The sequence below is a fragment of the Taeniopygia guttata genome, chromosome 2, assembly GCF_048771995.1.
Source record: "Taeniopygia guttata chromosome 2, bTaeGut7.mat, whole genome shotgun sequence".
Lineage (NCBI taxonomy): Eukaryota > Metazoa > Chordata > Aves > Passeriformes > Estrildidae > Taeniopygia > Taeniopygia guttata.
The window spans coordinates 131,373,260-131,397,864 of NC_133026.1; the positions used below are offsets into that span (position 1 = coordinate 131,373,260).

The following is a 24,605-nucleotide window of genomic DNA, read 5'->3' on the forward strand; positions in this document are numbered from 1 at the left end:
TGTGGGAAGCCCTTCTCTATTGACAGAAACCTGCCTGAGAATTGGTCACACAAATGACGGTCACAACTAAGATATGATGTATGGATAAGTAAAGTAGAATTGCAAAATAATTTAAATGTGACTCACACTGTTGTCAGAATGGAGTCTGTGGCCCAGAGATGGATCTAATAATGATGACTGGAATGGCTAATGAGCATTCAATAAAATGTCCTTTCTTAACCAAGAAAGGTTAAAAATGAAAAATGAAGAATAATACAGGATCAATGCATCGCAGAAGCAGCTACAGAGAAATGTACCACCATTTGAAGCTAATCTACTGTCTCCTCTGTTTGGCATTGGGAAGAAGAAACTGAGGTTCCCCCAGGCTGAAAATACTTTTTTTCCTTGTGAGAAGCTCCCTTTCTCCCCAAGGACTTTGAACTCCCCAAGACAACTAGAGGATTGATTCCTTAATTTCCTATGTTCTTGGACCAGAATGACCAAAAAGTTGTATTTCTCAAGTGTAAAATACAGGATCCATCCTAGATCTATCTGTGTCTCCAGGATTCACTGATGGCTGTCTGGTAGCATATAGTTGTTGCCTTTTTCCCAACCTGGAAATGAAACTCAAGATAATTTTAGTAAGGAGGTAATATAAGAGTGGGTATTTATTTGAAGGCCTTCAGGAACAGTTATGGAAAGATGTCCACACAAACCTACCCCTCTAGGGGTGAATACATTTTATGGGTTTCAGGAAATTAGCATAATTGATAAAAAGCACCAATTAGGAGGACAAGTGGTGATGCAATTTTCCTTCATGTCAAGCCCTTTCTTTGGAGTTTTCTTCTTGGTACTCTCAGCCTTTGTTCCCAGGAATAACCAAGATAGCACTGGGGCCTTGTACCCTGGGGATTTGGAGTTCTGGAATTTGCTCTGTCTTTTTGCCCAGGGAAAGGCTATGGAAAAGTACTGGGAAAACCTGTCACTAATACTATAGGCCACAGAGTTACAAATACATGTGTGAAGAATACAGGGAACATATAAAAGAAAAAAGGCAAAAACCAAACAGCATCACAGTTTGGTAACTGTATGTCCTGTCTAAACCCATTGCCTACACAGTTCATGGAGAACAGGCTTCCCTGTTCACAGACAGGAGGATGGGAAGGGTGAAGAAACCTGCCCCATGAGAGCCTATCCCACTCCTGACAATTTCAGGGGCTTCGTTGACTGTGTTGACCAAACAATATCTTTTCCTCTAAAGCATCTTCAAAATACTTGAAAAGTGGAAGATGCGACTTCAAAGGTAAATTTTTCTACTGTCTTTTGGTCTTCTCATCCTGATCAAAACATGCTGTACAATTTTTAATCAATCCAAGGTCTTAATGCCCTGAAAATAGCAAAAAAGTCCTTGTTTCACAGGCCCGGTCCAACAGCTGCCAAGGCAGTTGAACGTTGTGTTACTTCCACGGGTGTTGGATGGGGCCCATAATAAACAACCTGGGAATTAGCTGAGGGAATGGGTTACATTAGGGCAGCCAGAGGGCTTTATGTCAGGCCAAACAACATGAACAGGGTCTGCCAGCGGGATGGAAGAGCGACTGGACAGGGGAAGTGGGCAGGGTCAGCTTATAGCAGCCCCAGTTTAACACAAACCCCCCAGTAAAATCCCAGCGTAGGCAGCAGCTGCCCACACCCCAGGCTGGCAGCTCCTCCGCAGCACCAGGGGCAGCACACTTCCAGACCAGAGAGCAGGCAGGGAAGATTGCTGACTAAGGTGCACGCCACCTGGGGTAGGAATGAGCTAGAATTAGCCATTTAATCCCCTCCTACTTTTTAATAACTCGAACATTTGAAAATGGAAAACTCAGCTTGCACATTGCTAGTCCAGAGTCTTCTGAAAAATGAAATAGTGAGGTAAGATGCAGGCAGTGTCCTTCAAGAGGTGGCCAATAAGACTGTATTTCACTCTAAAAGTGAATGCCTCTATAGTTGCACAGTGTTGTAGGTGCAACACATTTTCACCAAATAATAAAAACCACAGAAGAGTAGAGTGCACTGCCTTGCAGAGCATCCTAACCAGAAAATCCTGTGTTCTCCAGGGAGAAAGGAGAGCTAACCATATATGACTTGCAGTGTGAGGTTGAAATCCACAGGTGTTGTGATGCCAGGTGATGCAGTCAAAACTAGTAGCACTATTCCTGAGTCCACTTGTGATGAATTTTTATCATGTTCTTTGCCCTCCAGATTGTTCCTTTTTAATAGGTAGTGTTCTAGGAACTGCAATGATGGGATTTATTGTGCCTATTCTATCAACAACAAAATGCTTTTGCAGTCCAAGTACAGAAAATCATTGAAGGCACTTGAAGATCCTTACAATCACTTCACAGACTGCTGTCTGACTCTTCAAGAAAGATTAGCTTGTAGGCAGAGTGTAGTAAGCTGAGAGGATGTCAGCTAACAATAACAGCAATAAATGCACAGAACAAAATGAAATTGAAACTGATTTTCACACCTTTTCACACTTTATCATTCCTGTAGATCTTTCAAATTTCTAGTAAGTGATTAGAAGTTCTAAATACGGCAAGAAATACAGCAAGTAAATAGTGAACACCAATCACAATAGCATAGTAAAATATTGACAATACTGAGAAATGGATGATGTAGGAGTACAAAAAGAAAGACAAATTAATTCTGCAATTCCTTCCTCTGATACAATGGTGTTAGATACAATATGTATGAATGACTTGCTACATAGAACAACATATCAAAATACAAAGGTCTTAATTCTTAAGGCAGTATTTTTTGGTAAAAGAATGTGATGTGTTTATGGCTTGAATGGTTGATACAACTATAGAATATCAGGAAGTAAAGTGCCACTGCTACGGAAGGAATCCCTGCTCACTGATTATGGGAGGAAACATCATAGGTGATGCTCCTGAAAGGAAGTACTTGAAGTTCCTTTATTCAGGTCCGTGTGTGGAGTTTTTAAGATGAAGACGACAGAGTTGTTTGACAGACAGCTGGCCTGTGAGGATTCAGCACAAGCCAAGAGTGCCACTGCTGTGATGGCTTTCCCTGCAGGGCAGCAGATCAGCTGTGTGCACTTTCAGCCTTCTCACCACACAGGGAGCTCTGACTGGGCAGAAGGGCAGTGAACACCTCTGCTACACGCATCTCTTTGCCAGCAGCTTGCGCAGGCAAAGCAGTTTTTTCCTCAATCAGAAACCTCAGAGTGAGGCACACTGCACCTGCTTAAGCAACAACCTTGCAGGAGCTGGAAAGGTGCAGCAACCAGAAGCATGCAGCCAACCCACTGCAACGAGTGCAACGAGTGCAGTGCAATGCAAACAGATTCGCAATGCAAACATGTAAAACATCTAAACATATTTCTTAAAAAAACCCAAATGTTTTATTTTTTTCTGTTGAAGGTTTGCTGTCGTAAGGGTTGGGGTTTTTTTTTGGTTTGTTTGGGTTTTGGGTTTTTTTTGTTTGGTTGGTTGGTTGGTTTTTTTGGGTTTTTTTTTGTTTGTTTGTTTTTTTTTGGTTTGGTTTTTTTTTTTTTTTTTTGAGATCAGTCTGCCAAAGACAGCAAGACTTCTTAATTTCTATTTAGGCTTAAATCTGAGAGGAAGTCCCCTGCTGGGAAAAAGTATTATGAGAAGAGGATATTTGTGCAGGGAAGTCTTATTCTAAAAATTGAGGTTTTAGGTGATTGGGTACTTCATAGCTAACAGGGCACAAAGCACCTCAGAGGTCTAAAGAACCAATTTGAAAACAGGTCCTGCCTGAGCTGTTTCCAGTGGGAACAGCAAGGTGAATCACACCATAGGCTTGGCTACAGACACCTACTCTGTAAAAATGAAAGCAGAAAACCTTTCAGAAAGAAGCAATGAAAGTTCAATTTTGTGAATTTTGTCTTCAGAAACTTCTGTTTCTTGGTTTCTAACACACAGTTTGACCTGTTTCCAAGAAATAATCCACTTATGGGTGCAATGCTGTCTTTAATATATTTCTAACACATAATTTGAGAATTTTCCCAAGACTAGCAATCATGGGATTTCAATCTCTGCCAAGCAGCTGCACAAGATCCTGATGACTGGTGGAATGAACTGAAGTATGAGCAGGACAACAGCATCGCTCTGAGCCAGCTCTGCTACCTGACAATGGTGAGAAAGCAGTGCTCCAGCATGAGTCAATCCCCTGTGGCAATGCCACTCTGAGGTACCAGTGTGATTCTCCACTCACCATCACTGCTGTGCTTTTTCCTCCTGCCAGATCATTACTGAAAACTTGGATGTGTGACAAGTGGATTCATATAGACCATCTATCTTTTAAACTGTCTGCACATCTGGAAATGGCAGGGATCTCACCTTCTTTTATATCCTACCCACCAGCAGCCTTCTGTCACTGCATACCAGCCTCCACAGCACAGCAGATAGGGCTCTGGCAAGCTAAATTCCTCTGCCATCACTTTCTGGCACCCCTACCAGTTCTTCCTCTGCTGCCACTGTGCAACTCAGCTCTGTCACAAGCTCAGAGGAGGGGTGCTGCCCCGTCCTGGTTGACCAAACCTTGCAGTATGGCATCCCCTTACCCTGCAGTAAGTGGAGGGATATCGAGGGGAGACTGAGGTACATCTCAAGAGTGTAAGACTTTGTCTGGGAATACGTCCCCAGGGCTTCCCAGCCAAAATTTTGCCCTGTTACCAAACTTCACTGCATTAGAACTACTGTCCTCCTTCCCTTCTGCCAGCTGCTCTCATTGCTCGGTAATGCTTCAGACACCAAGTACCAATTCACTACAATGTGTCAGTCTCTGCAAACTCTGCTGTTATTTGTACACATACAGTGTACACATGCTCCCAAATGCAGCTCTGGTTCATCTATGTCCATGTCCTTACAGAAAGGGGGAAGTTATGTGCAGTTACAAAAGTCAAGGCTTGGTGAACACAATCTGATATAAAAGCCAAGTTTCTTTCATAAGGTCAGTTATTCCTTTGGGCTGCTAACTGCTGCACGAGCTACGTAGCGAGACAGTTCAGATCAACAGCTATCTCAGTGATACAGCCCCTCCCCATTGTGTATGCTGCTTCCCCAGCATTCCTCATCATGAATGCAAACCCAAGAGTAAATGTGGGCAAAGCACTGTCTTGTGATCTTGGAGCTCTCCAGTGAGACCTGAGCAAGGCAGGGACATGTTTGTTGATCTCTGGTGTGCTCCAGCCCAGGAGACTCTGTGATCAGTCCCTGAGCTCCTGATTCACAGCCTCGGAATCACCTCCAGCATGGCTCTCCAGTGTCCCACTGGAAATTCCAGTGCCTGTGCAGGATCCCACTGGTGGGACACTGCACCGTGAAGCAGCAGCAGCAGCTGTGCTGGGAAGAATGACTTCTCTGGTTTTAGTCTCCTGCCATCACATGCAAGCACTACCTGGTCAAGAGATTTTTTTTTTTTATTTCCATCCCACAGAAAACAACCCTTCAGGCTCTTGGAAGCAGCCACTTTGCTTCCTTCTGGCCATTTATAGTTTGTTTTCACACATTCATTTGAGTAACCAGTGTGAAGATGCTTGCCAAGAAAGGCTTTTGTTTAATTTTTTTATAACAGCATCTTGGAACATATTTTTGAAAGAAAACCAAATTTATTAAAAACCACACAAGGACTTAACAAAAAAATAATACATGCAGAAAAAGAAATTTGAGCCTTGCCACCCTCCATTTATTTTTTTCTATTGGCAAAGAGCAAAAACTGAATGAAATTAATGAGCAAGACTAAAAAAAAATTCTGACATTCTCTTACAATATTCGGAAGGAACAGCAGTAAACAGATTTGCAGTGGAGTAAAATAAGTACCCAAGTACATCTGGCTAAAACTATAGCTGACATCAAAGAAGAGGAATGAAGATTAATGAAGAAATTAAGAGGAAAAAAAACCAAGGAAGAGATGTGGATGGGATCATCATTGGGTATTTATGCTTTATTTATCAATAGAAGGAAGAGGGATCATGTGCCATCCAGTTGCCCACTGGTACTTCCAAATATGTTCATCACAATATTCACTCGTGTTTTTGTATTAGGATCTTAGTTTGAATCCAGAATCCTGACATTTTCACTGCTCTAAGTTCCTGTTTTGTTTAGTGTCACTTTCCTGCTTTAGCCCTTTACTGGGAATCCTTCCCCTACCAAAGGTGCCCCAACTTCTCCTTTGACAGTATTTATTTTTTCCTGACAGAATTTGTGCTTTCTTGCTACCCCAGGAGAAACTCAAAACAAGAAATAAAAGCAAATCCTTTATAGTTCTGTGTTTTGGCTGAGGTGAGCAGTCCAAGCAGGAGCAGCTGCAGAGAGTTCACGTTTCAGACTTGGAAGTGCTCGTGGGTAACATCAAAAGCCCAGGCTCTTCTCCCTTCAGATTTGCTCTGGCAGAGAAATGCTACAGCTGCTGGACTTCGTCTCCTATTTCTCTTTATCGTAATTCCTTAGTGCATTTTAGCAATGAGAGCTGGTGTGAGGGTGTAGGAGGGGGATGCAGCAGAAAGGCAGTGTCCCATCAATAAATGCTGGCATCTTCAGCACCAGTTAACTAGAAATGGCCTAGTGCTTGTCATGTTACTCTCAGCAATGCCCACAGTCTTGGCTGGGGCTGTTTAGAGACCAATACACAGTGTTTCAGTCTCAAGCAGCCAAAGGGCTGATGTGCACACCCCTCGCCTTCCCATCACCTTCAGCATCGCTGAGGCTTCCAGAAAAGATCTGTTTCCAAAGCATTTCCTGAAAGGTGGAGTGTGTGGTACAAAAAGGATGACTAGGCACATGAGCACTTCTAATAGTGGGAGCTGGGGAAAAGAGCATGTTATGTGCATTTGTACAGTGTGTCACCCTGTGCAGTGATTCCTCTCTCATTCATGGCTGGTCACTCTTTCCATCTTAAAGCCCTGCATTTAGGACTCAGAGCTTGTTTCTGAAGCTGCTCCTGACTGAAATTTGGCATACCTCTATCCACCAAAGAGGAGTGTCTGTAATGGGCTAACTCTACCCATTAGATTTTAGCAATCAGATCTGTCATTAACTTTTTGGCAGGTAAGTCAGGTACTTGCTGCTGCTGCATCAACAGCTTGGCTGTCACAGAGGGGAGATGAAGCTCTCTCACTTTATTAAAAAATCTCTGCTGCTTACACTGAGCACACCCAGGCATCTTTAGGAAGGTTGTCTGCTCAGTTAACATCAGGCAGGGCAGACACACAGAAAAGGGGCTGCTGAAGAAACATATAAAGCAATCCATGTTCCCAGATCCTACAGTGACCCTCAGTCAGAGGGTGTAAATGTGGGCTCCTCTGTGCACACAGTGGGGTATCCAGCACTTCAGCCTTTCTCAGTGTCCTGGGCTTTGTCTGGAGTCCCTTGGGAAGTGCTGCCATCATTGTATGAGCAGGGCAAAAAATGATACAGTAAGTGTTGGAAGTGTTGGACAGTCATTCCCTAGAGGCCAGCAAAGGCTTCCCCCAATCCAGAATGGCTTGAAAGTGATCTTTATTCCTTAATGAGAAATGAGAAAAAGAAAAAAAAAAAAAAAAAAAAAAAGAGAAACCAGACAAAAGAGGAAGAACTCATACAGATTTGTTCATTTCTCCTCTTACACTCAGAAAAGGTCTTGCTATTTAATTTCATTTCTTCCTAATTCTTTTAGAACCCACAACAATAAAAACCATGCCAATATTCACATGCTTTTTTTGGTTCATAATCATTCATTTATTCATTTGTGAAGTTGAGAAACAACACTTTACCACATAAGAAAAAAACATAACATTTTGTTCATTAACCCAGGGTAGAACAATCTAAGGTCTTTAAAATAACTAACTCTTTGTCTTGGCAGACTTCAGATGACTCTTTTTGGGCATTAGATATATATTAGATATACATTAGATATATATTATATGTGATTTCTTAAAACTCTTCGGAAATAGTATTTTTGTAAATTATGTTTGCCTTTGCCTAATTTTGTATGGCAAAAGGCAAGAGAGACTTTGCTAACAGCACATTAGAACATCCACCCTCAGGAAGCTGCCTTTCCAGATTTTACTGCATTCAGCTGTTTCACTAAGCACAGGACATCTGCAGTATTTATAAACATGGGTGTTAAGCTGACAGCAGGGGAGTTGGCAAAATCTCTCACCTGTTCCATCTGGAGGTGACTTTATCTATCAACATTCTTTCAGAACACCATACATCAAGATCCAAATGATAGAAATTTTCTGCAGTTACTGTGTCTCCTGTTAAGCAACTTGTGAGCCTAAAGTCTCTTTGGTTAACAATACCTTTTTAAGCCACATTTCCTAAAATGCTCAAGGTCACATTCTTCCAAGTTCCCAGTACCCACAATTAAACTTGGGCTTCTCAAACAAAACACACCTTCCCTTTGGGCACCTGTGCAATAGGTAGTTTCTCAAAAAGCATCTGTATCCAGTGAACTGAGACCTGCCAGAAAGTAGCACCACTGATTTTGGTACCTACTAAGGGCCTGAGTGCTTTAGAAAAGCCACCCTTCCCACACACCTGCGTCACTGCTGTTTGTCTTTATCCTGATACTCACGTGTCCAGCCACGTCAAGCCCAACTTGTTCTCCATTCTTCCATGGGGCTTCTCTCCTTTGTGCAGGGCACTCACCAGTAGTAACATAATCTTCCCCAGTGCACCTGAGCACACCAGTCATCAAACTCATCCAGAAGCTACTTCATCAGGTTTCTAATCTGTCCTACATCTTGTTTGGTCCTTTTATGTAATCTTATATGCAATACCTTGGTGGAGGGTAGTGGAAACTAAAGCAGAAAGCTACTGTTGCACAAAGTAAGACGAGAAGCTGATGTGAATTCATGATATTGATTTTTTTATCTTTGTAAATAAATAACATGTGACTCCAAAAGACTGACATTTGTGGTTAGACTATCCTTAAAAAAGTTGTTAACAGATGGTCTCCTATCCCACAGCAGAGATGCGGTGTTGACAGAAAAAAAAAGAAATCGTGATACTGGAAAAAATGGAGCCATTAGCTGGCAAAGTAGGTATTTTTAAAGATGTTCTTATGATAGGGAAAGGAATGATTGCAAAGGTTCCTACCTGGCCAGTAACTGTGAGTTTTTGTTCCATATTGAAGTAAGTTATTGGAACTTTCTCCAGAAAAGTAGGCAAGTGGAGATTGGGAGTGGGAGGTTCTGGCAGTCAGGACCAGAATTTTTCTAAGGAGATGGAAACAAGGCACACTAAGATAATATCACAGTTTACAAGTTCATAAATATGAAGGTCCATATCAGGGATGATTTGTCCTGCATTTAACACTCTCAAGTGTGCCTGAACAAAAGAGAGCTAATGTAAGAGAGATCTAGATGAATAAAGGAATTTTGTGGGAGTTGTAGGAATTTTTCAGACAGTCTTCAAAGATGTTCCCAAAGTGCATATATTGTGTTAATTTTCTCTTTGTGCATGTCTTATTCCTCAGAATTTTTACATCCTTGAACTTGCAAGATGATCCTGTACATTACTGGCCCTGGACAAACAGCACTGGGTGAAGATTTTTTCAGTAGAGCCCATTTCCATTAGGATAATGCAGCTCAGCTGAAATCCAAATGTTTTGTCACATTCAAGAAAACGAATTCTTTAAAAATGTTGGAATTTATAATTTCAATTTAAATTTTTCCTTTTAACATGGCAAAATGTTTCAGTTACTTCAGTTACTTTATGTGTTTATTAATTTTGTTTTGGCATTTCTATTTTATTAATTTTAGAATTACACTGGTTTGATATCATTGAGAAAACAATTCAATACCAATGAAGTGAAATAACTTGGTGTTTCCAGAGCAGTTTTAATATCCATCCCACAGGGAAATTTTTTATGTTTTGTTCCAATATGCATTGAAAATAAATACAAATGTCAAAATTTCCGTTGGAATGGGAATTTCAGATTCTAACCAGCTCTAATCAACAACAAAGCCATCTGCTTTGTATTAATGACTTAGGGCAGTATTTAATCCTGCAAGAGAGGGTGATATTCTCTTGCTCAGCATTGCTCATGGAAGTCAATGACATATGGCAAGTTTCTAGCTTCTAGTTGTCTTTTATTCCTCATGTTCTATTGCCAAGTTCAAGGAATTCATCTTGCAAATCCAAGATTTTCCTGTGAATATATGAGAAAACATCCTTCCAGTGACATATGGCACAGCCTACAGCTCCTACATTTGAAAGAAACTTGGAATTCTCAAATTGCAGTGCAGTAAGCTACTTCCATTTTACAAAGGTTTTAAATTGATAATTTAAATAGAATATTTGCTCTGTGATAAATGCCCATTTTTGAAAATTAACAGTTAAATAAATATATTTTATTTCAAAAGTTAATTTCATCCAGATGAGTCATAATATTAATTCTATTTGAGACGATATGCTGAATGAAGGATTTTAGCAAATGGAAGAAAGTAATATTTTAATTTTAAGACAATATCTTTGCTGTTTTTTCCTAAGACCTCTTCTCTGTCTTCACATACAACCTTTGTGCTGCAAATAAGGTACAGGAAAACCATATAATTGCCCCTGAGCTGGTCCAGCAATACAGTCAGCTTATGAAGCTCAGCCATGGATCCCAGTTCAGGTGCTTTGCTGTGCCCCCCTGAAGTTTCCATGGATAAGGATGTGGTTACCATTGGTGATGACAGTATCTCTTCCTTTCCCTGACAAGCTGATGATTACTCAAGCCACCTCATAGCACCTCCTCCTCTGCACTCTACATGGACAGCTGACTTGGGTGGGATGGATCTGGCGGTGCGCAACAGGCATTTAATGTGGAGATTCTGTTCCCTCTGAGCACCATTTGTATACAAACCTGAAAAAAAACTTAGCTTGGGAAACTTAGCTAGGATATAATCTATAAAGTTACTGGAAGAAGATTTTGATTTGTATTCACTTTGAAAGTCAGAATGACATCCAGTGCTGACAGCCCACCATGAAAAACACAGAGCCGTGTCTTACCCAACTGCTATTTCATGCATAACACAGTGTGCTGCCTGATTTTAGAAATTACTCAGCAGGAATGAATTTGGGAGTTTCAACAACATGGTAAAGGTCGGTAAGCAAACTCCCTTAAGAGGCATAGAAAAACATTTGACAAATGAAGTGCAAAAATAATTTGCCATGCTTCTCTGTCTCTCACACATATGTAAACAAATGCTTGTATAATCTTGACTATTGCTTGTTATCAATAAACAAAATCACAGCAGTTCTCAATATTAAGTTAGGTAGTAGACACTCATATACAGCACTCGTTTACAAAGGAACTTTTGAAATACGATGTATCATATAGTCATTAAACAGAGTGAAGTAAAAAATTGTTTGCATGAATTCAACAGAATTTTTTACAAGTTTATAGCATTGCAGAAATTGCAAAAATAAATTGTGTATAAAACCCAAGACAAAATCTAGACAGAAAAATATGAATCATGAGATCAAAAACTTTTCTGTCATCACTGAAAATATTCCGTAAATTCAACTAGGATGAACTCCCTCACAAAAGAAAGGGTTAACAGCATCTCCTCCTTCACTACTAACATCCTTTGAGGAAGTAAACAAAGTCCATCAGATAACTGTCTTCAAACAAACGAACTGTTTTTTCTCATGTGAACAACAAACAATTTGTATCACTCTTGTAGAAAAGGAGTGCCAGTACCAGAAAGCTTCTTTCCAAAGTTTAACTTTAGGAAAACCAGATTCCATCCAACATGAAACAAAATGTCACTATTCACCACTTCCGAGTGACTGAAAATAAACAGAAAAGCTGATCCTGTTATATTTTTAGGCCAGTGCACTTTTGCCTCTTTGCTGTTCTCAAGATGTCAGCTTCTCTGAGATTTCTTGTGAGTTTTAGTGCCTTTCCCCATTTTTCATTTTCTAGGATTTTTATTTAGTGTTAGTATATATAAGTGTTAGTATATAAAACTTTGTCCTTTCTTTCTTTTACTTTGTCTTTTCCCCCTACCTTTTACTGTCCAGTACTATTCTTTAGCTCCCTAAAACAAACACAAACTTTCTTACTTTTCCTACTATCTTTGAAAAAGTCTGTCACATAATTTCTCTTAAGGTTTCCTGCATTTCCTATATATGTCCATTCCAACTTCTAGCATTTGCAAATAATGGCATTTTTGATGCTATGCACAATCAAAACAATATCCTAACAATGAAATATATAACCTCTGAAGCAGCAGGGTTTCGAAACCTTGGAAGAAGACCATCTATGGCTTAATCTCTGTGTCTCTCTCTGGTTAAATCATCCAAAAAAAAAAAATGTAGCAAAGATGTATTTGGTATCTAATTAATAGAAAACTATTACCATTTAATCTACTATGATTTGCCTTGCTGCTTTTGCCATAATGGTAGAGTACTTGTACTAGAGTACTAGAGTACTGCTGGTTTTAAGAGCAATTTCTGAAATCTGAACAGCATTATCATCAATGTCAACTACAAATTCAGATTTTGATGATCTGATTCCTTTTCCTGGGAAACATTACTTTTCAGACATGGAGAGAAGTGAAAATGTATGTAAGCATGAGAGATGCTGACTCTAATGAGAATATTTTGCCTGTAGCTAATGAAAAGATTTACCAGTTACCTGATGACAAATATTTCAGATTCTTTCAGTGACATATGCTTTTATGTAATGTAATAATCTCACCAATGGAGTTCTGTCTCTGACATTTGTTCCAGTTTCTCTTCTTGCTCTGTATACCCCATATGACCCATTCTTACTACAGTAATAACTCTCAGTATCATGCCTTATAAAAATAAAGGTCTCGTATTTTAAATGTCTCTCTCCTCCTGCTTGCTACCTATAGCTTTTAAGATGCCCTTATATTATCTTCAGCTGACAATTCTCCCTTCCACATCACCTTCACCAATAATTTCTGTCCCAACCTACTCCTCAGACATTCCATGCTTCCTCTCACTTCATGCATCAAGCATTTCCTAATTCTCTCCTCTACTACCCATGTTATGAACACCAGTGAAGCTCCACAGCCTAGAAACAGGATGCACACTGAAGAATCAGCCCACTATTTGTAAAGGGCCATATAAAATCACCATACCAATCACTTATTCGATAAAAAAGCACATCCTATTCCACCAAATAACTCTCAGATCTTGATCTAATGAATTCACTGGAAACTCACTTAAGTAAGTAAGCAACACAGGGATCCTGTGAATTACCAAAGGAATCCTAAAAAAAAAAAAAGTTTTAAAAATGGATAACTATGCAAATATATGTAGAAAACTTTAGATTTTCTACTTTTTTTTTCCTTTATTAAAAGAAGGATGTACCCTATGAGGCTCACTGTTTTTTAATGAATTTGCTAGGAAAGGGAGCCACATTAAGCAACAGTATCTATTTCATTCATAGGTACTTTAAAATCTATGTCTTGGTTACATTAAAACCAGGATGTTTTAAAATCAGTCTCCACAGGATGATAAAACAGTGACTTATCAAGAGTTTACCACCCAGCACTTGGTAACAGTCATTTGATCTCAATCTAAATGAAAGATGGAGCTATCATCATATCATGAACACAGTTCAAACCCACACATTTTTCATTCATGTGTGATCAGATGGGAACTGGTTTCAGTGATCTCATACTCATTTGTGAAACCTCCTATTAGCATATATTGTCATTACTTCTTTTAAAAGGTTGGCAGCAAAGTTGGCTTTGGAGTTGGTTTTCAGGCACTCAAAAAAACCAAAAAAAATCCCACACAACAACTTTGGGAGAAAGTCAAAATTTTCTTGGAAGTTTCCTTGATGAAGCAGTATGAGCGGGATAGAGAAATATCCTTGATTTTGGCAGCAAACCTTTCTTCTGGCAACTTCATTAAAAAGCCATTCCACTTCATGAGTTATCAGCAAAGAGCTGGTATTTTCGAGTGTGACTGATGGTCCTCCCTCTTCTAACAAAATTAGAAACATCAATAATTCTTAGATTAATTGCTTAGAAAATTTCCAAGAGGCAAACATTCCCTTATTTTTAGACCCTTGTTTTCTTCTGTAGTCAAAGCAGTGGAGGCCAAAGTTCGACTACATGTTCTTCACTTAAATGAAGGGCTCTCTCTACTCTGAGTTTTATATGTGCACAGAAACAAGTGTGCACCACTGCTGTGTGGGCAAGGCTGCCCCATGCTGAGGCCCCACTTCCCAGTTGCTGAATATGTCCTGATTTATCTCACAGATACCTAACAGCAGTCTTCATGCCACGTATCTATAGATCCCTCCAAAGGAGTTGAGGACATGGACATGCTAGGACCCCTGGCAGGGACTACTGGCCTGAGAGATGCTGACTCTGATGAGAATATTTTGCCTGTGGCTAATGAAAGATTTACCAGTTACCTGATGGCCAACATTTCAGATCCTTTCAGTGACATATGCTCTTATTTAATCATAATCTCACCAATGGAGTTCTGTCTCTGACATTTGTTCCAGTTTCTTTTCTTGCTCTGTATGCCCTGTATGACCCATTCTTACTACAGTAATAATCTCTTGCACTCTCAGTGTCATGCCTTATAAAAATAAAGGTCTCATACTTTAAAAGTCTCTCTCCTCCTGCTTGTCAGGAGGACAAGACTTGCCCCATGATGCTGGCTAGCCACAACAAAGTGTTGTGTGTGGCCAACAAGGGGTAACAAACCTGTATGGGCCAGGGGTTGAGGATATGTGCTGGGAGTGAAAGGTCTGATGGAGTCCTGGCACAACAGCTGCTGCTACCTCAAGCACAAAGTGGAAAGCTGTACTGAAATAATGCGCATCTCACCACTTAGATTTCTCCTGTTCCTTTGGCAGGGGAAAAAAAGGTCTTTCCAAACAAGTTCTGTGTACCCTTCTCCACTCACTGCTTAGTTATGCATCTGGGAATCCAATAATGGGGTTGTCTTCTGACCAAAGATCTGTATTAGTGCTCCCGAGCGGCTGCATGTGCTGCTCCTCGGCAGAGTACCAGGACACAATCCTCACAAGCACAAGCTTGGGTGTTCTCTCTAGCACAGAGCTTGGGTGTCCTCACCAGCTTCTGCATGTGAAAAGGCTAAATACTGCACAGCTGGATGAGATGGGTTAAATACTGCTGCTAAGAAGCTGTGTTTGTGAAGGAGGGTCGTAACAAATCTTTTATTTGACCCCCTAATGAGGTAAAAAATAAATGGACTCTCTCAAGTGCCTTAGCAGGTCAAACAAAGCAGTAAGCCCTGAGATAAACATGGGAGAGAAACAGGTGGCCTGCAAATTTATCATTATTAATGCACTATAAGCATGGCAGAAAAGGGTAATTAGCACATTTGGAGCAGAGAGGGATATTGGTGGATAAGGAGGTTGTCACTAACCTCTATGGAGCAGTCTCACCTTCATTTTAAAGGAGGCAGATGGTACATTAGAAGATCTGTATCATATCTGGTGACAAATACATCTGGAATCTACTGGTTTTGAAGACTGTGGGGGCTTTGGCAAGGCCTGATCTCACCTGATGGTTCTTGGGACAATTGAATTCAGTTGATGAACTTGGAATGGAAGGGGGCTACTTGAAAGCAAGTGGAAGACCTCAGGAAAAAGCTAATTTCCAGGTGTGACGTCATTCCAGCTCAGGCAGAAATTCTTTAATGATCTCTTCATGTAGATGCCAGCCTGCAACACTCAATACTGTATGCCAAAGGCACATTCTGCTGTTTCACAGCATATAAACTCATGTAATAAAAATACATAATCTCCCTCACAAGTCTCTGATACTGTTAAACCATCCTGATGACAGCACCTGTTTCACACTGTATGAGCACAAATGTCCATGCACCATGTGATAATTTCTCTAGTTCTTGACTGATGACAATGAAATATCACATGAAGAAAAGGCAGAAGGAAACCCTGAATGGGACCACTCACCTTGCAGATGAGCAGATTTTGTCATGATCTTAAAAATTAGGAGGTGTAAGTCAGAGAATCACAGAATAAACTGAGTTGGAAGGGACCCACAACGAACATCAAGTCCAACTCCAGGTCCTGCTCAGCACCATCCCCAGGAGTCACACCAGGTGCCCAAGAGCATTGTCCAAACGATTCTTGAACTCTGTCAGGCTTGGTGCTGCAACCACTTCCCTGTGGAGCTGTTCCAGTGCCCAACCACCCTCTGGGTGAAAACCTTTTTCTAATAATCCAACCTAAACCTTCCCTGATACAACTTCAGGGCATTCCTCATGTCCTATCACAAGGACCACAGAACAGGGATCAACGTCTGCCCCTCCTCTTCCCCTCATGAGGAAGTTGAGGTCTCTCCTCAGTGTCCCCTTCTTCAGGTTGAACACAACAGTGATCTCATCTGCTCCTCATACAGTTTCCCCTCAAGGCCCTTCACTGTCTTTGTTGCCATTGTTTGGGTGCCCTCTAATGCCTTTATAGATTTCTTATTTTGTGGTGCCCAAAACCACCCCCCAGCACTCGAGGTGAGGGTCTAGTCTCTGCCCCAGTGCAGAGCAGAGCAGGACAATCCCCTCCCTTGCCCTGCTGGCTGTGCTCTTCCTGATACCCCCCAGGACACTCCTGGCCCTCCTGGCTGCCAAGACACTGCTGACTCATATTCAGCTTTATGTTGCTCATCTATGAACACATGCAGGGGATTTATTTCCTTCTGCCCCAAGGCAGAAGGCAGAACTCACCTGCCAAGTCCAAACACCTTCTGAAAACTTGGGGACATACGTCTGCATGGCCTCTGCACCAGGCAGCAATAGGGCCTTACACTGAACACAGAATGTTCTATCCAGCTCCCCTTGTACAGTCATAAGCATGGACATTATTTTACACATTTCATCTAGAAGCTAGTTTTACTCTTTATTAAAAAAATACCAGATCTTTTAAGCACAGCTTTGAAGTGGGCCCAGAGTAAACAAGGGTGCTCAGGGAAGACCAGACAGCTCAGGTTTATCATTAAAATATTATTTCTACAGAATATGTGTGAGATGCTCAAAGAAAGGAAAGGAACCTCTGTATGTGAACTTTGAAAGTAGTCACAAACAAAAAATAATTATTCTGTTAATTTTTTTTTTTCTGCAGGAGTCTACCTCAGCAGATTATCACTCTTGTATCTATTCAATGGCCATTTGAGACATTAACTTTTTCATCCGGGAACTCTGAAGCTTTTATATATTCTGACCCCTTTTATTTACAAAGCTAGATGATAACAGAAGCATATTTAACTTAAATTTGACCAAAAATGTCTAGAATAGCACATTCACAGAAGAAACTACTCACATGATCATCACTAGATCATCATGAGATGATCTAGAAACACAGAGACACCACCGAAAGGTGCATTGTAATGACTATGGAACACAGATGCATCTTCATGCTGAGAAAGACAAAGAGACAGGACTGTTCAAAATGGAAAACTCTCCCGATACTTTTTGAGGTAGTAATAGGACTTGAGCAAATGGGCAAAGTTACACTTTCAAGGACAGTAATGCATGTAAGCCCCTTGTACACCCAAATTATTTGAATGGAGAGCTGTGGTTGATGCTGGGCAGATTCCACTGATTTGCAGGACCCTCTCTACTTGAGGATGCACTGAATAAAAGACTCTGGGGTGTGCAGTTTTTGAATTCTAAGTAAATTCCCCCTCTCTGAAGCCATCTTCCTTATTCACAGAGACCCCACTCTTGGATTTCTGCAACTACTTTCCAAGAAGTGTCACAATATGAAGCATATTGGAAACTGACTGCACTAATATATATGCTCCTATTATATGAAAGATGCACGCTAGAAGAGTTGAGAGAGAAAGCACAGATTACCCAAATTTCAGCTTTTCCAACTACTTGAAAATTCACCTTTATCTTTTCATGCAATATATGCAAATGTAGATATATGAACTATATATACGACATATGTAGTCGTATATATATATATGACTACATATAGTTGTATATACAGCTTGTGCAGAGATGGATGCCACACTGAACTGTGAGTGCTCTCAAGAGAGAACCAAATGGGTCCTTCAGAACTGGCAGACAGACAGATCTGAGGTCAGCTGTCACAGCTGCTTAGCACAGAACCCCCTGCACCTTCACATGACCTTGGCACCACAGCTCTGCCGAGCTGCTGCAGCGAGATATGACATGATCAGTCATGCATGGAGCGTGAAGCAGATGTTGTAAACAAGGCACTTACTTTTCTTCCAGCACTGCAAACTAAAAACATGCCTTAAGTAAGGGATTCCCTAAAAATGTGCTGTCCTCTCCATGGATGCTCTCCTGTCTCCTTTCCTGCTCAAGGATGATTATGCCTCTGTGTAGGCAGAAGACTGTTTCTGTCCTGCAGCTCAGCCACACTAGGTGGTTGGATTACTTAGGGTAAGTCTGCAGCATTATATTACTATTCTAGAAGGAATCAGTTCCTAAAGCCCAAAGATAAACCTTCTATTGCTGAACTCACTGCAACCATGGAAATGACACTGACATCTCTGAGAAACAAGTTGAATGGGAAAAAGTGTAAGGTACTGTGAGTTTTGGATAGTGCATGGTGTGTGTACGGTAGGCACAATATGAGAGGGGTCATATTTAATTACAGACTGCAGAGGCAAGAGCAGCTTTTACAGCAACACAAGAGACTGCAACTTAGCAAAATAATTGCATAACCAAAAATAAAGGCAAAAACATGACAGCCCAGATTCACATGGTCAGAGAAGGGACTGCTGGGCAGCCAACACTCTCTCCACAGCGGCTGAGAGGCGCGTCCATTGCTGGCCAGCTCTTCCCCTGCCTGCCCAGCAGCAGCTGTGTGTGGACATTCTGTAAGCATCACATAGCAGCAGGGATACCGAGAAGCTGCTGGACACTGAACACATTTCCCACCATGGGATTTTCTGCAGCCATTGACCCTGAACTAAATTCCCTCTTTTGGCATCTCTGTTTCCATTTGGGGTTCCAGTCCCATTCTGGGTCTCCCTCCATAGTGTGAGCTCTGCTTTTGAGTGGGAGATAGCACTGTCCTTTACTCCAGTTTGCAAAATCTTTAAATCAGTGTTCATCAGCATAATTGTTGATGAGATTATGGTTGTCTTAATACACTAATAGCTTCAAGTTAGTAGCAGTACTAGCTAGAGCAAGCTCCACCACCAAGAGGAGCTATGTAAAAACAGCTAAACAATGAGATCTCATAATTCATTAGGAAGCTGATACCTAGGAGTTCTGATTTAAGAAAATTTAGGAGGTTGTTTAACAGCATTGGTCTAGAACACCACTCTGTAGAAAGGAATGGGAAAGCAGCCTGAATATGGAGATATGAATTCACATCTGTCACTTCTCTAGTGCATTCACCTTCCCAACACTTCAGTACATCGAGGAAGCCTTTGGTGAATAGCTCAGGCACAGAGCAACAAAACACAGATCCAAATAAGTTAGACACTGAAGGTAAGAGTGGGATGAGAAGTAGGGTTGCTCTATCCAATTGTGCTCACGCCAAACACACCAAATCCCTGCTCAGCAGCTCTGGAAGTGGGCAGACATCAGAGACTGCCTTTTTGTGACATTTCTCTGTATAAGCCAAGTTACATACCAGTCTCAGTAGGATTCAGGAAAGATCATACTTGATCTTTCTTATAATCAACCTTTTCTTTTGGCCTGAGAAGAGCCTAGTGGGGAGGGGTGTGCACAGGCAGATGACAAAGCTTTTATCATATACTGGAGTAACCAACATTACAGACAAAATGCTAAATTTAGGCAACCCTGAGTACAGGAAATCTTAATAAACAAATCTTCTATTCTGTGACACAAGTGGTAATGTTGTCTAAGTAAAGAGGAACATACCATGAACAATCCATGAGACATCTAGGGGACCACGTTCCCTGCAGTCCTGTTGGCTGAGCAATCTCCTGAGTAACTATTGTCTCTATCCACAAACCAGAAATGCCACAATGTGGTGGAGAAGAAGTTTCTGGGGAAGCCTCCTGTTTTGATAAATCCCAGAAGATTTTACACACAGTGGGGATAGTGACAGCCACAACACCTGGGCAGCAGGTGTGCTGCCACAACACCTGTGCAGGACTCTGCTGGTGATGTACAGATACACGGCTCTGGCTTAACAGTGTTTCTTTGGGTGGAAACCAGAGTGTTCGAAGGACATTCTCAATCCTTTGGGGCTGTCAGTGACCAGGACAACAACTGCTATATTTTCTACTGCATGGTTTTCACTTTACCTCTGATTACTGCTAATACCAATTTAATATCCGGTCCTTAAGATGTCAGGAAACTGCTCTTCTCACCAGTACTTAGAAGTTGTAGACAAAGTACATATTGGCATATATTATTTAACTTCTGCTATTTTTCTCTAGGAAAATAATAATAAAAAAGGACTTATTTTTTTACTGAGGACTTCTAATGGTCAGCTGTACATAGTGAATGGAATAAGAAGAATGTAATTAAACATCTGCTTTTTCACTCCTAGTAATGACTTTAAAACAGACAGAAAACTCTGAAGGTTGTGGCCATGGTAACAGACACCAGCTTAGGAAAAAGGAAATATCTGCAGCTATAATTGAACATAGAGATTGCTCATCTCCTTCTCTGAGCTGGAAGTTTACAATCAAAGCTTTGATGTGTGTGCCGGTTCCTCTAATACAATTTCATCCTATGCCATGTGGCACATTTATTGTGAGAAATTACCAAGTATAAAAATATGTATATGTAGTTCCAATGCTCCATTCACTCTTATTTGAAGGAAGAAAAACTGATCTTTTTTTTTTTTGTATGTTGCTGGAGCAACTGCTGGTAAATACTTCTGTGGAAAATAACAATACAACATGATGGAAATGGGCCAGACCTCCCTAACATGTAACAGCTGTTACATGCAACATGTCTCCCTCCCTCAGATCAGCAAAGTAATCACTGCTTACATCAGAGTGATGTCCAGCAGCTACCAGCAGCATTTCTGGAACTTCCTGCAGAACTGAGCCTAGAGACCTCCTTGGCTTGGCTGAGAGAGAACTGAGAGAACTGATCAGATTCCTCAAAAACACCTGACCTTGTCACACCCGGCCTACTGCCTCTGGTGCCTCCCCAAGTTCTGTCCTGCTTGTGGCCACAGTCCATTCCACCTTGCATCCCACGCAGCAGAGACAGGAAGATAAGCTGAGACAGAGGTGGAGGTGGGTAACACGGGTGTGCTGTGCACAGAGATGATAAGCAGCTCTGGAGCTCTGCACGATGACGGGAGCACTTGCAGCAAGAGCCAGCAGTGAAGGAAAGGGCTTTTCAGAGTGTTTTACACACCTGTGTGACAACTGTTTGGGAACTTGTAAGCAATGTGCATATTGGCCAAAGAATCCAAGCAAAAAGCATTTGTCCACTTTAGTGTCTAATACCAACCTTGGTTCATAAAAAAATTGCAAATGCTTCTCTTTGAAATGCAGATGGTAATTTTAAAATAAGCAAGCAAAGGAAGACCCGTGGAGCTGGTGCTGCTGAGCCCTGCTGAAACCACCAACTCGTATTTTTTGAAGGCTTCCTGTAAACCTCGTCTGCAGTTCACATCTAGAGCAGGGGTGAACCTCAGCTGCTGGCTGGAGGCCAGCTGTGAAGCTGGTGCAAGTAAATAGGTTGTAGCAGTCTGTGCAGGCAATAATTATTGGCAGGGTATGAGTACCTGAAAATGTTATATTTTTTGGTGTGACTTTACTTTTGAACTGCACTCTAAGAACTCAAACAGCACAAATAGTACTAATTTATTTCGATTTTGTTAATATAGAAGCCATGAATACTTTTTCCCAGGAGTTTCCAAGTGAACAACATGCCACTGTCTCCTTATTGTAGATGCTTTTAGCACACTGCTTGGAGCATCAAATATTTTGGCCTTCATAAAGGAAGACAACACATCAACACAGGGATTCCTTTTTGTCCTGATCAACAGCTTAAAATTATATTAAGCTGGCACACACCAAGCACATTGCAATGTAAATGCTGCAATGCAAATCCTGTCTTTTCAAACGTGAAGACAACCAATTTCTCAGAGAAGTCTGGTGGAGCTTGAGAACTCCTCTAGCATGGCCAAGAGAAATAAAGCTACTGCCACCAGCATTACATGGGCTTCATTCCTGTGGTTTCTAAGAATACCATCCTAACGGCATGGCCAGATGAAAATTTAATTCAGTGAAGTTCCAAGAAACTCCAGTCTCACTAGCAGTGCAAGGCAGCTCAATCATGAATGGAAATCAATGACCTGTTAAGATGTAGGGGTTGGACCAGATGACCTTTAAGGGTCCTTCTCAACCTCAACTATGTGCTGACTCTGACTTGTGAAGCCGAGGGGCACTTGTCTGCCTCTCTGCACGGCTGCTCCATGCACATGCAGCCACCTCATTCCCTGGGGATTGATCACAATGCATCAGAGCCACTCCCATCTCTGAGGCTGCAGAGATGGACAAGTTCAGCGGTTGCACTGCTGAGGTGTAAGCTGCCAATCAGCCTAAAATGCTCAGCTCTTTGGGTTTCCTTACTGGCTGCAGTATCTGTCCCTCAGCTGCTGCCACAGGAGGCCTGTGGGTGTTGAGCAATGCCCAGACACCATCAGACCTCGTGCAATGCCCAGTGCATTCAGCCCTCCCTGAGCCCAAAACATGAACAAAGGCCTGAGATGTCTACCCAGCATCACTGTGCCACAGGTTGCTCTATCCCTCCTCCTTCTGCTGCTGAGCTGCAACAGCCAGTGGGAATCAGCATCTCATGTGCCAGCAGGACTCAGAAGCCACTCCTGCTTCCAGATCAAAGGTGCAGTGGACTGGCAGTGCTTGTGGCTATCTGGAACTCTTCAGTAGGGTGGTCAGGAACTGCTGCAGAAGAGGGGAGGAAGCAGACAGGGGGAGGCAGGTCTGGGGCCAGACAGCATTCCCTATTTTACCTGGAGGGCTGCTCCACATGGGGCCCTGCTCCATATGACCTTTCACGTGAGCTGCAAAGTGACAGCAGATGCTGGTAGCCAAAGGGAGGGAAGATTTCGTGCTGCTCTATTTCCTTCCCTGGAAAATTTGCTTTTGTAGGAGGAGGTCAGAGACACAGAGCAGCAACCTGAGGGAGGGCGTTCTCGCCTGCTCTTCTGAAGGACTGGAAACTGAATGGAGTGGAGTGTGCCATGAAGCCTCACTTCACTGGAGCTTTTATCTTTTACAATTAGGTTAGGAAATTTATTACTATAGTAGCTCAATCCCACAGTGCATTATCTGCACACAAGATGGATTGGAATATGAACTAATTCTGTCAATAAAGTGACTCCCTGCATCTTGATCTCCAGATACAAGGAATTCAGTCTTCCTTTTGAAATGCTAGGCAGCTGCAGACTGGCACACTCCCCTGCCTATGCTTCTGGTTTGGATGCTTCCTGTATTCAAGTTTCTCAGCAAGTGATGATGCCATGGGAAGGGAGGAAAGAGGGCCGAAATTTGGTTCCAGGCACCTGGCTGCACAGTGTGACTCTGCACCAGCCTGGGGGGTGGCACGGGGGCTGCAGCCCCCAGGGACTTCTCTGACTGACACCATGAGCTCTGCAGCTGCTGGGGACCCAGCTGTCCAGTTCTGCTCATCTTCATCTTCCCTCTGAAGGTTCAGAGCAGCAGGGAGCTTCCTTGGTGGAAGGGATCCACCGCTGGGCACTCACAGTCACAGCGCCCAGTTCTGCCTGAACAGAGCAAGGACACTGGACTGGCTCAGAGAATGTGTGCAGGTACACACTGAGTGCTTTCAATCTAGAATCAACCTTTAACAAGACACATCCTTCGACAGCAGCTCAGGAGGCCATTGTTTTAATATCAAATGCCACATTATTTACCTACAGAAAACTCCAGATTCAGAAATCTAAATTTCACTGTTTCTATATAAGCTAAAGAAATCTAGTCAATACCATCTCTAAATGGAATCTAGAGAGTGAGTGAGCAAATTCCAAATTTATGGTTGGCAGAAACAGAAATATGGGAGTCTAGTTTCACAAAATTGCTAGAGCAGACCACAGTCTCAGTTTGCTCAACATGGAGTGTCAGATTGAGTTATATAATCCCTTCTTGATGTGAAGTTCCTTGATTTTAGCAAAAATAGCTGGAAAATGAAACCTCATGACAAAATATAGACTTTTCTATCTGACTGCTCAGCTGACAAATCCTCAAATCAATTATTCTTTGAGCAGCATCCAGGATAACTGGTCCACCAAACAAGATGAAGTCTGGAATGTCACAGGAGTATCCGGTCTTTGGTTTTATAAGATGTAGGCACTGGGCAAAGGCTTTTCAGCCAGCCCAGAATATGAAAAGGTGGAAGCTTATTGTTCAGATCAGAGAATGCTCTAATGTTCATATAAAAAAGTTAAATTATAAGCAGGGAACAAACTTAACTAGACTGACTTGTTATTTCTGAAGGCCCCTTCCTCTTCTTTTTAAAGGAACCAGTTCTCATTCAGTCCATTCAGTTCTCATTTATACAAAATATTCAGAAGAAGTAGCTGATAACATTGAGAGATATACAAAACCTGAACTACTCATGGGAAGGAGGACAAGGATTGGTTTTCCTGTCACCAAAAGGGCAGCTAAATAGTCTGTAATT

At 41.7% G+C, this 24,605-nt stretch overlaps 1 protein-coding gene across 2 annotated transcripts in view; it reads right to left on the reverse strand.

Moving 5' to 3' along the window:
- Positions 1 to 24,605, reverse strand: part of NCALD (neurocalcin delta) — a 58,259-nt gene that overhangs the window by 18,179 nt on the left and 15,475 nt on the right.